The sequence below is a fragment of the Alligator sinensis genome, unplaced genomic scaffold (genome assembly GCF_000455745.1).
Source record: "Alligator sinensis unplaced genomic scaffold, ASM45574v1 scaffold366_1, whole genome shotgun sequence".
NCBI lineage: Eukaryota > Metazoa > Chordata > Crocodylia > Alligatoridae > Alligator > Alligator sinensis.
The window spans coordinates 4,807,446-4,822,219 of NW_005841851.1; the positions used below are offsets into that span (position 1 = coordinate 4,807,446).

General features: G+C 39.7%; 1 protein-coding gene across 20 annotated transcripts in view; it reads left to right on the forward strand.

The window, feature by feature from the left end:
• The window catches only part of PRDM16 (PR/SET domain 16), a 459,271-nt gene that overhangs the window by 246,065 nt on the left and 198,432 nt on the right, over positions 1–14,774 (forward strand). The window contains exon 3 of one of the 20 annotated variants that reach the window (XM_025212051.1): positions 2,186–2,277. The exons of the other annotated variants lie outside the window; for them this stretch is intronic. The gene's annotated coding sequence lies outside the window, so the exon portion shown is untranslated. The remainder of the gene's footprint in view (positions 1–2,185; positions 2,278–14,774) is intronic. 20 annotated transcript variants of the gene reach the window in all.

The following is a 14,774-nucleotide window of genomic DNA, read 5'->3' on the forward strand; positions in this document are numbered from 1 at the left end:
AGACAGAAATTGTGAAAGAAAGGGACAGAAAAAGGAGGGGGAGAAAAGAGAAAGAAAAAATGAATTAGCTCCTAGCAGCTCTGTTGCTGTTACATAAAAAACAAAACAAGTCAAAAGCTCAAGCTTCATATCAGTGATCTGGGTATGTATGACCTAGACTTTAAAACAATTAGAGCAAGATTGATAAATAGATTACTTTAATCCCATTTCTCGTTCAGGCATGAACTATATTTTGATGTTTCCTACTAGATGACTGTTTTCTATGGGCCTAGAGAACTTCTACCTATAAAAAAACATGCTACAAAAATAATCCTGGTTTATTTTGCATACAGCCTTGTTAAATAGAGGTATGATCATTAGAAGACAAATTTTCACAAGTGTCCTCTAACTTTGCCAATCCAAATTCCCACATGGAATGCCTGCATTTGTCTAAGCATATCAATCAACTTAATTCCCTTTCCTATTTGTGCAGCCACAGAACCTGGGCATGCATTTGATTGAATATAGAACCGGACACAGATTTTACACTAGTGGAAATTTGGTCCTGCATCTTAATTCATATTAATATCTTAATTCATATTAATTACTTAATTCATATTAATTACAATTAAAAGTGAGCATTTTATGACATCTCATATTATATTAGCTTATAGATTTCAAGACCCAAGATATATATAAACAGCAAAGACTGAAGAGCATTAGCTTCCTGGAAAATAGTTGAAAGGCTGCTAAAAATTAAATAGTCATTCTGAGGGAAATTTTGAAATTTAAAAATAGAAAAATTCTAAAATATTTCCTTCTGAGCTTACCTAAATAAAATACTTTGATAATCTCCTGGAAAAGTTTTGATACAATAGGTATGTTTACTGCAACAAATTTCAATTTATTTGAATCAGCAGTATTTGGCCAAAGTTGTTTCATCTGGTAAATGTTCAACCAGTTCTTGTCTTAAGCCTTACTTGGATGCTATAATAGTATATAGAGTATATCTGTATGTAGTATTTTAGCATACAAAGCACTCTTCAAATCTTTTCTAATGAGCTCAGAGGTCAGAGACTACAATTTAATTCAGGACTTTCAGACATTCTAGGCAGCTTCTCCTGGACCTCTGTCTCCTTCCCTAGCCAAAGGAGGACTCAGCAGTTATGGAAAAAGTCAAATTTCTAAGATACTAAGCAAACATTATTCATCCCTCCATTGGTCTGGCACTCCCAAGAATGATGAGAAAAAGGAAGACAGTATCTGGACTTAAAATACTATAATTTGTACTTCTTTCTTAGGCTTCCAATAGGGCCTTTGAGCTGCATATATAAAGACCAAAATAGGAGTTAGATCCAGTATTTTAATAGCTGTCCTTCCCTCTCTCTGACCAGATGGTTTCTGAATTACCCAGATTTTATTTATTTATTTATTTAGCAAATGCAAATCTGCAAAGCCAAGCAATAGGCTCCTCGTTAGCTGAGTTCAAAGTTATTAATCCACTTCTTAGTTTGTAGAGGGGATATTCCTCAGTGATGTGTGTCATTGTTTGTATCTCTCCACAACTGCACAGTAGGTTAGCACTGGGGCCCCAGTGGTGAAGGCTGGCCTTGGCCTGTCCTGAATCTGTTCAGCAGGGACCATTCTCGCCATGGTTGTTCAAGGCCAGCAGGTTGATGAGTGGGGTTTGCCACAAGACATTTTTTTGTGACTTCCTGCAATTCCCATTCCTTGATCCAGAGGGCATCTGTAAACAAATCCTGGTCAGGGAGGTTGCTCCATATTACCCAGATCAATAAGGAGGACATGGTCTACAAAATACAGAGAACTTCAAATGAAGATATCACATGGAAAGTTAACTGTTATGCACACAGCCTTAACCACTCAGGCCCTCTAGACTTACCAAGTCCCACATGGCTCTGTGGATACAAGGGGGAAAAAGTCAGGTGGACACTTCCAGAATTTAATACATCACTAATAAAGCACAATGAAGCTTCATAGACTGTCCCAATTTTATCAGCATGTTATTCTCTTTCACCTTCTCTTTGTATTCAGTTTTATTGCATTAACACCCTCTTCTTCCTAGCAGTCTACTGCACAACACTAAAGAGAAGATAATGGCAATGAAATGAATGAAATGCGAACTTCATCTTTCCACCTTCCATTATGAATTGCATATTTTATACTGGAGATCTTCTCATTTCAGCTTGATGGTTGAACACCTTCCTGTTGAACATCCCCCTGATAAGGTTGAGGCAGGTTGAGTCATGGATAGTGAACCTTATCAAACTTCTTCAGGTACTTTGTTCTGCTCTTACAGAATGTTTCTCTTCACCAAATGCTGCCCACCAGGGCATCTGAAGAGCTTTGAATTCTGGTTCTATTTAAATGTAACTCTGCCTCATCAATGGACTATGTAGCAAGCACTTAACAGGCCCAGATTTTCAAAGCTAAGAGCCAAAAGCTAAGCTGCTAAATCTTTACTTACTTACCCAAATAACTGTCCTAATTATTGTGAAAATTCCCTTCATATTAATAGATGGTTTTTATTAGTGAATATTAGGCCATTTACTCCATGTAAGTGGTCTTACAAGCTTAACTATAAGCACTCTTCAAAAAAAAAAAATCGACCCATGTTACTATGGCGTTTACAATAGCAGCAAAATCCACTTCTGCATAAAGCAGGTTGTAGATGGTTTAAAACTGCAGTGTTTTTGCTGGTATGTAGGGCAGAGAGAAATGTGGGTGGGGGGAGCAAAGAGGACACATGAGTCCTGTTCTACATATTTAAGAATTGTGTCCTTTCCTTGAGGTATAAGGTGGTAATCCTGTGATCAGCCCCTGGGCTGGAAAGGAAGGACAAAAGCATTCATTTTTACACTACTGTATTTTAGTGGAAGTTCTTAAATTCCAGAGCCTATGGATTAGGTACAGAGAAAAGCTGCGGGGAGAGAGGAAGCTCTCCATGCTCTGGGCCCAGCTCTACTCTGCTTCTGCTCGGCTCCCTTTAACATGCTGTATGGGCAGCTGCCATTGGAAGGTCCTGGACCATATTGAGGCAAGATTCTGTTGTCATATTGACTTAATTGATTGATTTAAGGGCACGGTGCAATGAATGCCGGCCCAAAGCGAGGGATTTTAGCCTGTTACGGAGCAGTTTTCCAGGTCATTAATAATTACTGTGGAGATAGGTATGCACGTTCGCCATCAGAACATTTAACTGCCTGGATATTTGCAATGGTTCCTCGGGTTCCAAAGGAATTGAATAGAAATCCTGATGAACTGGATGCTCTTTCTGAATGTCTTGGTTCAGAACTGAGCTAACATGAGGCAGCTGATCAATTAATTCCAGTTCACAACTGCCCTGTTACAAGGCAGAGTTAGAAATGCCTTGTTATAGGCAAATCAGAGTGCAAATTCCAGATGCATATGTGTTTGTTTCTGTACCAAAATAGGCTTCACTGGCTGCATCTACACAAGACTTTGACTGCGCAGTAGTCCAAGACTGCTGCGCACTAGCGTCGCATGGCAGAACCCGTGACATGCCACTACTGCACAGTAGTCTCAGGCTACTGCACACTCATCGTCACAAGAAAACTGTCGGCACTACAATGCTGACAAGTAATGTGGGTTACTGTGTAGTCGGCACTACAATGCTGACAAGTAATGTGGGTTACCCAAGTAATGTGGGTTACTATGAAGTCATTAGTGCCTGCTTATGCAAGTACTAAATGACTGCGCAGAAACGACTGCACAGTCAACATCTCGTGCAGATGTGACCCCTGTGGTTTAATCACAGTGTGAGTCCAGGTTTCCTTAAGAAATATATTTGAAAATGAACCAACAGAATAACATTTTACATATCTTTTTTCTCCCCAATTATTTCTATACATCTTAACGAATGTTAGCTTACCTCTCCTGCTCACTTTCTCCCATTATTGAGCCTTTTTTAAAAACTTTGGGTAAATTTTCTTTCGTTCTCATAGTGAGTCAGGACTTGGTTTTATTCCTGTCTCAGGTGTTGTGATTCACAGTGTTTACTCTGGGCAAATTACAGAAAATCTCTTATGATGCTGAGTTCCTATGTGGGCTTTTGGTTTTGCTTACGTTTGCTAATGATGTTTCTTATTCTGAAATAATTCACTTCTCCTAAACCTAATATGCCTAATAGAGTTGAACAATTTTTTGAACATTATTTATTTTAGCATCATAGGAAGGGATAGGGATCTCTTGGTTTGTGAAGTCCAATGCTGTGATGTAGCTGGCAAACATATCATATCAACTTTCATAAACTAGTCACGCTCCATCTTAAAAGTTTTAGGCTTTTTACCATCCCACCCCTTACTGGAAGTCTGTTTCCAGACCTCACTTCTCTCCTGGATAGAAACCAACTTCAAATTTCCATGGCCATTATGGCAATTTATACCCATTGGTCCTAGTGCCAACCTTATCTTTTAGCTCAACTAGCTCTTTTCCCTCCCTGCTGTTTATCCCATGTCTTGCCCCAGTGTATTTATAAAGGGAGATAATATCTCCTTTCAGACTTTAACTGTGCTAATTGAACCTAAAGTTCAAAGTAGGCTCTTCTTTCCTTGGTCATCCTAGCAGGGCTCCTCTGAACCCGTTCCACAATTCCTGTCTCTGCAATGTGGGGTACCACGGCTCCAAATGAATCTCCAGCGGTCCATGCTTTGTTCATTGTTGTTCATTCTTCTTAATCTCAGCTCTCCGTGCCTCACCTGCCTATAGCTAGGCTATAACTAGGGATCCTGGTTTTCTCTGATAAAAAATTCCCGGTTTTTAGATTGAAAAAGTAACCTGAAATCCATATTTCTCCGTGATTAAAATGAAACGCTACCAATATATAGATATAGATATAGCAATGTTTCATTTTGATCACAGAAAAATGAGGATTTGGGGTGAATTTTTGTAATCTGAAAATTGGGAATTTTTTCAAAACAGAGAAAACCAGGATCCCTGGCTATAACTAACAAAATCCTAATGGACCAGGACCACATTTTTACATTATGCTGCCACATTATGTTGATGGATTGCTGCAAGTATTGTCTAGTGGCTAGAGCCTTGGTATCAAAAGAGGCCTGGGTTCTAGCTCTTGCATTGACCTTGACCAGCTGGCTTACTCAGGCAAGTCACTACCTCCCTGGACCTCAGCTTTTGTTCTGTAAACAGATACAACAATCATTTCTTTTTAAAGCAATTTGAGATCTGAAGTTGATGAGCACCACATAAGAGCTGAATATTATTATTGTTTCCCAGATAACAAGATTTCTTCCAGAGTGCAGTGTTGGTAAATTGAATAATAAATGTAAAGCTTTATTATTTAATCCTGGGACCAGGCCTCTGTTATTCTTGAGTGTTACCCAAGGCTTCAAGCATCCTCCACAGGAATGTTTGTGTTCTTGTGACTCCAAATACTTGCACAAAAGAAGACTAGTAAAATGCCCATAACCATGAAAGCAGTATATTTTGAGATGATTTTAAAGGCCCCTTTCTGTTAATGAATACTGTATGATGCAGAGGTTGGAGAGAAAGTTACTGGTGAATGTCAGAAGTTTTTGGAGTCTGTTTGGTTTGGATGCACGCTCAAAACTTTGGATGTTCCTCTGAAACTTACCTGAACCCCTTGGGGCTGAACAACGTAGATGGAAATCTTATGCATGACATTTTAAATGAGAATTTTTTTTTTATAATTCCTTATTCTAACTGGGCTGGAAATACCCAAGAAATAGCTTTCTTTTATTTTTGCTGCTCTGCTTCTGATTCAAGCCAAAATCTCTAAGTCTTAGAGCATATGAAAATAAAAAAGAAAGGTTGTAAGCTAACTGATTTTCTTCAAAGTTCAAAAATGATTCAGAGTTGGAGAAAAGGAAAGGGACTGTTTTTATTTTGTGTTATTGTGGGATGTAAATGACTGGACTCTTATTTTATCCCAACTGGTTCTTTCTTACCTAGGCAGAACCACAAAAATGGATACAATTTGGCATGAATACTAGATTGCAAATGGGCTGCAGAGTTCACTGCAGGTCAGGTACCTAGCAAATGGAGAGAAATTATAATGAATTTGCCTGCAGATTTTTAAAATTGTTGATAATCAAACACATCTTGATCCTTACTAGTTGTTAACTGTTCTCACAGTCATTCCTTATCTTTAAGTGTATCAAGACTTGTTTGTTTTGGGTCTAGTATTTCTCACTGTCTCCCCCTGAGTATTCTTTAGGGAAATCGTGTAGTATATAAGACTTCCAGGGAAAGCAAGAGGAGTTTTGTCAGCACCCTCTTTAATTTCTCCAGATCAGAGCATGTTTTTCTCTTTTTGATAGGAAACAAACTGTTGAGAGATGAAAATCCAAATAAAATAAACATAAAAACAGAGCACCAGTAAAAAATAATGCATATAAACTGAGAATGATTTTTCTCCACTAACTGTAGCCATGAAGAATCTCCATGTTCTCTGGGAACTGGCAAAGTTTGCTTACTGTTTTTATGCCCTTCTCTGCTTCCAGTCTCAAATAGGATTGAGAAATGATATATCAACAGTGTGTTCCCAGGATACTCTTGGTTCATTCTCTGGACCAAACAAAATCAGAGAGTTTTTGGGGTGAGCATTTTGGATCCTTAGCTGAACCTCTGGATAGCTTGTGATATTTCTGTCACTAAAATATCCCTTTCCACAGACAATACCGACACTTCGACACACTGGTTCATGGTCCATAGAGAGATTTAGGGTCAGGGTAAGGCAGTAAGCCCAGAAGTTCTGACTTAGCTGCATCCTGGAGTTCTGATTTTCTGTTCAAAATTATCCTGTACCTCCTCTTGTTCTGTCTTGTTGTGAGGGGTCCTGCACACATCCAGCTCTATGACTGGCCTTTATGAAACTGATGATTCTACTGAAATATTGTCAGGCAGCAGAATTGGATGTAATGGACAACCCTTCATAATTTCAGTACCCAAACAGAAAGAAGTGTGTTCCAAACTTGTGTAATTTAACTTTGGTAGGAAGCAGGAAGTGTACTTAGCTCCCTTTAATAAAAGGACATGTATATCAATCACATAGAGATCTGATTCATTGTTCAATATCACCCTGCATCTTTTCTTATTAGTCTTCCTAGTGATTATTGTCCATTTAACTGCTAAAGTTTGCCTGACGCTAGATTAAATCATCCATTTGTGTAGTGACCCTGTCCAACTGTTATGCAACTCTTGTGAGAGACCCGATGAAGAATATCTTGTATTCAAAAGCTTGTCTAGCTTTATCCTGACTACAGAGTTGATCCAATAAAAGATATCGTTCTAAGAAATCCTTCCTTGTTCTTGTATAATTTCTGAACCATCAGGACTACTTTGTCACTCTTCTGTAACAAAGAATATATCCACATAAGACAAATCATTTGTCCTCCTTTGGGAGCAGCATTCAAGAAGCCAATGAATGAAAGGACTTGGCTCGATTCTCATGCAAGTAGGTATTTAGTGTTCAGGAAAAGTGGATGATTAACAGGAATTCTGTCTGCAGAACTGTCAGTTGACTCTGGTACACCAAAAGTTGCAAAGGTACAGGGTTTAAGTTCCTCTCCACCCCTTTGTCTGGACAATAGAAAATTAGGGAATGTAAATTGTCAAAAAGTAAAAATATCTTGCAAATCAGTGCTCTGAATTATAAAATCTTCATATAAAATCCAAATGAGGATTTAATGGGAAGGAACAGATATCCTACTAGACAGCAAATTCATCTTGGAATGTGTTATGAGAGTTTGTTCAAAGAAGATGTAATACGTCAAAATATTTTCCTGGTTCAGCATTGAAGTATTTGTCCTTGTAGCTGACATTACTCAGTTTCTATGTATCATTGCAGTGGGTGGAAACATCTTTTAACTGCCAGACAGCACTTACTGATAAGCCAACCAATTAATAATGTTGATTTGAAAAGCCTAAGAATAGGTGAGAAAGCAAAGTCCTTTGGTAAGTCATATTTGCACAGTATTAAGAGTCCCTTTTTACCTGATCTAGTAAACATGGTATTAGGAGCTCTGTGTTATTGAAAAGCTGAGAGACTATAGTGATATGTATAACTGATAATTGCCACTCCCATCCATTCAGTGCCCACTTATCATGCCTTTTGTACATACATACCTTTGAAAGAGACAGCTTATGGCATATGTATGCCTTCTTCCTAAGCATTGCTGGGTGAGCTTTATGATACATTGACCTGCTTTATCAAACAAGTCAACAGAGAGGAAGAATCAGCATTTCCCTCAAAGTTGGTTGTCTTCAAGTTGTAGACTTTAACTTAGCTGTAGAGAGATAAACAGCAGCCAGCTGTTTGCTCAGCAGATGCACAGTCTCCTCCCTTTGCAAGGCTAAATGTATTCAAAGGACAAGATGAATATAGCTTCTGGTGAAAAGGAAAAGTGATCTATACGCAAGCGCAAAAACCACATAATGAGGTAAATGTAACTATTTCTACACAACTGCTGCTTTTAAAAGATGGCCAAAGCTCCTGGTTTGAATCAGATAAGCTTTAAACACAGAAATACTAAACATATACTGGTAATTAAAAGTATAATCATGTCAGTAATAAAGGAGGTTTGAGTGCAGTGGCATCTGTAAACTGACAGCAGAATGCACTCTAATATCTATATTTACATAAGCAGACGTGCACTTAAAATAGAGTCAGGGTGTCTATATAATACAAGGGACAAGTTGATTAAATAAAAAGTTATCTTGCTGCACTGAAATGTAGATAGATAAATTATCACGTACTAGACTGAGAATGCCCTAGGTAGGATTCAGGGGCAAATGTTATAGATCTTTACAACAGGAAATAGACTATGGAGGTGTTTACAGTTTTCATTCACAGTCCTGTTAGGATTTGTGTTGTGCAGATAGAAAGGTGTTTACCTCTTACTTTCTTACTGGGTGTGTCTACACAAGACGCTACTGTGCAGTAGGACTGCTCAAAGCTTCGGTCCCTGATTCTGCTCAGTGGAGATTTAGCCCAATTTGGTGGCTGAATCTCTGAATCCAAATCAAATCAGAGGACCCTTTAATCTCTCTGAATTGAATCAGAACCCTCCAAATCAATTCAGAGAGATTCGGAAAGATTGGGAGAACTGGACATAGAGACAGCTCTAAATACTTTTTCTACATACCTCTAGGTAGCAGGGGCTCATGATCGCTGCGATGCTGGGGTGCATGGAGTGCCCCATAGAAGCACAGGGGGCTCCCCAGCGTGCTCAGCAGCAGACCCGGAAGTGGACCCACTTCCGGGTTTGCTGGGGAGCCCCCCAGTCTCCCCCCAGCTCATGGACTGGTGCCTCCTGGATCTGAGGGGGGGCACCTGTGGCCGATCGCCAAGCCCGGGAGGCACGGGGGGGGCCCAAAGAGTGCTCCATGGCAGACCCGGAAGTGGACTGGAAGTATTTCCAGTCCACTTCTGGGTTCGCTGCGAAGTACTCTATCGCACTTTACTCCCCCCCCCCCCCCACACACACACATTCCCGTGGGACGCTTCATCCGCCCCAGCATCACAGTGTCCACAAGCTACACCTGCTACTTCAAGGTACATAGAAAAAACGTTTAAAGCCGTGTCTGTGTGAATCACTGACTCTCTGAATCAGCATTGAATCTTCAGATTCGGCCGAATTGAATCTGGGACAGTGATCCAAATCAACGAATCGAATCACTGTCCCTGATTCGTGCTGAATCTGAATTGAACAGGGCCCACTTTGCATGCCTCTACTGTGCAGTAGCATTGGGGAGCACTAACTGTGATGCAACACTACTACTGTGTAGCAGTAATGAGCTACTGTGTAGTAGCTCATTGCTACTGTGCAGTAGGATCAGAAAAAACCTGTGCAGGGACACTACTGTGTAGTAATGCCAGTTACTGCACAGACATTAAGTACTTGGTTATGTAAGTACTAAACGGCCACACACTAACAACTGCGCAGTCCATCACTCGTGTAGATGCAGCCAATGGCACTTTCAGCAGCAGCCATTTTGGTTTATGAAAGCATCAGATAGTACCAACTACTTTTTTCCTTCTATGGACAACATCAAGAACAAGGCTAATCCCAATGCATTTTCATGATGAAATATGCTAAATATGTAACAAGGGCTTTCTTAAGTTACTTACAGTTGGACCAAATTGAGGACATGGGATAAAGGAGCAATTTTAAGCATCTTGTATTTGCATGGTGGATTACTAGCCAGTAGCCAAAGTGGGGGTGTGCACGCATGCATGCATGCAGGCTACTTATATGTTCCATAGTGATAGCATAAACATCATGAATTGTGCTGCTGCCTTCTTCTACTTAACTTTTTCAGTTCCTGCTTAAGTTCAGATGGATAGCATTAGAACTGATAATCTACATTTTTGGTCGGAGAGTGGACTTTGAGTGCATTTTGATCTCTTTTAATGAGTGTAAATTTCCAGTATAGAGGCTTTGTACTCTTAAGCCTTTTGTCTTTCTGGCTCTGCAGCATATAAACGGGGGCATGCTGACTGAAACTAATCAATTCTGCTATTTTTATTGTCTCAGTAAACTTAAATGTTGAAATGTTCTGCCATTTTTAAAAGAAATGCACTGTTGGCTTGAATAAACTGTAAGTAACCTACTACACATGTCTCCAGAAACATCTTGTTAAATTGTGAGAAAGTCCACAGTTATAGCTAGATTGGTGAACGCTTACTTCTGCAGTAATATCGGTGTATGTGATACTATTCAGGTGAGTAGGCATTCAGCAGAGTGAGCCTGGGTTGAAGAAACTGGCACTTAATCATCATAAATGTATATTAAATACCTATATTTTCCCCCCAAGAAAGTGCTTTACTGCAGTTCATATTTCAGCTGATAATGAGAAGTTAATAAAATCAGGATTTTGTGCAATGCAGGACCTCTGACATCTTAATCTTTATTAAAGAGACTTAAACTACCAGGAACTGCTGGTGCTGACTGGCACAGCCAGACTCAAGAAACACCAGGAGAGACTGGTCAAATGAACTGTTAAACAACTCTTCCTTAATCCATCAGGGAGAAACAATAAGTGCTGGAAACATCTATTTACCATGCATCAATCACGCTTACCTAAGCAATTTCTAATTAATTATACTTGTGTTATATAGTTCCTTAGATGACTAGCTTGAGTGAGACATTTGCTTTATTAAAACAAAAAAAAAATCTGCTTGGGTTGACATATCAAATATTGTGCTTCATTCTGAAAATACCACTGAAAAAATATTAGTTTTCCTGGACATACATTTTTAATAATTTTTAGGATAAATACCTACCTGGAACTTAAATAGCAAGCTTTCTTTCCAAGTACTTTAGAAAAATGCCTTAAGAGTTTCTTTTTTTTTCTTTCTTTTTTTTGGGAGGGGAGGGTGTTGGGGGAGAGGGTCCATTTTTTAGACGCTAGAAAATTTGTTTTGTGCAATATTGAAAAACTAGGAGAAAGTGAAACGGCAATCATCTTACACAAAATGTGAGATTTTATTAGACCTATTGGAGATTGGTATTCCTAGGGGAAAAGGGGAAAAAACAACAACAAAAATAAAATAATAGATTGTCATGAAAGCTTCCCTTGCGCTGCCCCCTTTTTTGTGCTGTTTGCTTTCATCCAGAGTTATACAGACATATTTAAATCGCAGAGATGTGGATTGACTGTGTCCCTAGTATGGACTAAGGCTAGGTACAGACATTCAAAAAGTCGGAGCTGGGATGGATCTAAGTTACGTAGTTTTCTGTAAACAGCGTAGTTGAGATCAGTAACAAACTGAACACGCGCCTGCCTTTTGATAGGGGTGCAAATCTTAGATCCACTTCTGCCATTTTTAAACCAGTCTGTATGCACCGAACTTCTGTTCTGTTACAGGTCTAGACTGGTATTTGATCACTTATATTGATAAAAGTGTAATTTCTATCTGGCCAGAGACTTCAGGCATCCATTTCTATTCCTGGCCTTGCACATGTATAAGTTTATTCATATTTTTTCTGACCAATATTATTGTTAGATTGATAAACTGAACTTCATTAATTTGCCTGTATCCGCATTTTACCCAGCCACATGAGGATGACATTTCTTTTTGATTGACCCTTGATGATGGAACATGGCAGGGGGGATAAATACATATATGTTTAACAAACCCATCATTGTGTGGGGTTTTTTAATGTCGTTTGCTAATCCACTGAGGGAAAGGGGAGGGATAGAGTCTTTGTCAGTATCCAAGCAATTAGGATAATTAAAAAAGAAAGCTTATTGGGTAAACATGCTCTTAGATTGTGACCTCTTAATTAATGGACTACAGGGAGAAATTACAGCAGTGGCAGGATAATTAACACATGCATTTAAAAAGAACTGTTAGACAAGGGTATTATAGGATAGTAAGACACAGATTTGAATCACCGAAGGACTATGGAGGTGAACAAACACAGTTGAACGAGGGACAAGATTTGCATGTGTGAGTGCCCCAGTGCACAAGAGGGAACAGATTAGGTTAACTTTGTTATCCCGTGTAGGCGGCTCGTTTAGAAACCTTCCCCCTTCAGAGATTTATTTCAAAAGCCCATGCCATTGTTTTGTATTGTCTCCACCTGAAATAGCTCTTTGCCACTGAACACGCGTTGCCTTTTTTTAATTGTACTAAATGCTACTACTAGTAAGGCACGAGGAATCTTTGTAAATGGTAGCAATTGCCTGGAAATATCACTCATGTATCCTGTGACAGAATCATAAAAGGTTTTGTTTTTAACTCACCCTGAGAAACTGAGCTGTTTGTAGCTCCCAACAGAGTTGTCTCTTATTTTTGTTGCTCTTATTAGTTCAACTAATTTAGAGCTTTTTGTATCATATCTCCAATGCCAATAACAGTAAAAGCCAAGGCAGAATCTTCAGAGGAAGAAACCAGACATTCATATATGTCCTATACTTCCAGAGAACAAGATGCAATGTTCTGTCATCTTCTACCTTCCAAACTCTAAGAAAGCTTGAAACCAAAGAAACCTTTGCTTAGGAAGCCACCCGTATGCATATGCTTTCTGTCTCTCAACCATGGGCCAACCAGCTAAATTGAAACTCTTCTCAGAAATATTATTTTTCTGAAAACAATAGGCCAGCTTTTCCAAAGAGCCTCCTAAGCTGTACATGCAGTTTTCTCCTGGACCTGTTTGTACATGTGCATTTTCACATTTGCATATGGCCAGATAACACTGCTAATAGGATCCAGGCTGCCAGAGTACTTTTTGACACTGTTTCTGGAGTTTCCAGCAGAGGGGACTCTTTTTAAGTATTATAGTACATTTATTTGATGGCTGCTAGTGGCAGTCAGAAGTCTAATGACAGTCACTAGGAAGAAACAGAGTGTGATGGCCTGATGCAGTAGGGCATGGGAGTTGTCAGTGATGGTGAAATTAATTTACTAATTATGAATCTAATAACAGAATATATATGCTCAGAAGGGACTCTTGGAAACCCCTTGTTAAAATGATTATGAAGCCTCAGCCACCAGTTAAACCCTACCCCTCAATACCAGCTCTCTTTCAGCACCTCCCAGGAGCAGGCAGGGTGGGATGGAGCATTCAGCTGCCTGCACAGTACCCACAAACACGCTGCAGTGTCCAAGTGTTTGCAGACCTTTCTGTAATGACCAAAGTGTGAGGTTGAATTTAGGTCTGTGCAACCTATTGGGTCCCACCATCTGATTAACCCTCAAAATGAGACTGAACTAAACCAGGCGGGTCGAAATAGCATGAACAGACTTCTATCTGTTCACACTGCTTCTAAATTCCAGGATCACTTTCTTTCACCTGCATGTTTCCCTCCTGAGTCACAGTACGCTGATGGGCAGTCCCACAGGCTACCCCAGAGGGCCTTCCCAGCTCTACCATAGTCTTTTTCACACAGGAGTGTGTGTGGACTTGCACGAGGAGTGATGGGTACTGCTCAAACATGGAAATAATGCATCACTTAGAACAGTCTTGCATGACTTTAAGGATGCCATCCATTAGTATTGGAGAGATTGCTCAAGTTTTCCATCCCAGGCAAGAACAAGTGTCTTCAGAGTGAGGAGAGGGGAAAATCCATCTTTCTGACCTCTAATTACGTTCTTCTTCCCTTGGACTTTTATTCATACACTATGCCCTGTTTTAAGAGGAAGTCATTTATTACATTTAGGGGATTGAACAGTGTGTGGTTATCAGTGTCATCACTAGAGTGTACGTTTTTCATCTGGCCTTTCACACCTGAGTCATATCTGGGTAATGGAAATGATCAGTGGACACTCTATACCACTTTGCTGAAAGGCAACCTTGTACTTTTCTTTAGAAAGAAGTAGTCAGTGAGTGTCTGAAGCTGGATGTCAGGATGTGCTTACTCTCTGTGGAACAACTCCTGAATCAAGCTTGAGGCATGCCTGAACTCCTGTGAGCCCACAAAGAGGAAGAATGGGACTGAGGGGTGTCTGAGCTGTGTGTATGCATGTGTCACACCCGAATCTGTACACATGGTGATAGAGTGGAGCCTGGCACACACACCCACTGCTAATTCTTTTAAGCCTGTTTGTTAACTTATAAAATACCAAATAAAACCTCAACCAAGAAAAGCCTAAAATATAACTACTGATAACTACAGCCAGTGTGTGGAAGTGGATATCAGCAGCACCCCCCTCCTCGGTTTTACGTTCTCAGTCCCTCTCTCCCTCACTGAGACGCGCACACACTCTTCAAAGGAGGGGAGGCTTTATACAGTTTATTGAGATGTGATTTGCATACATTCCTGTT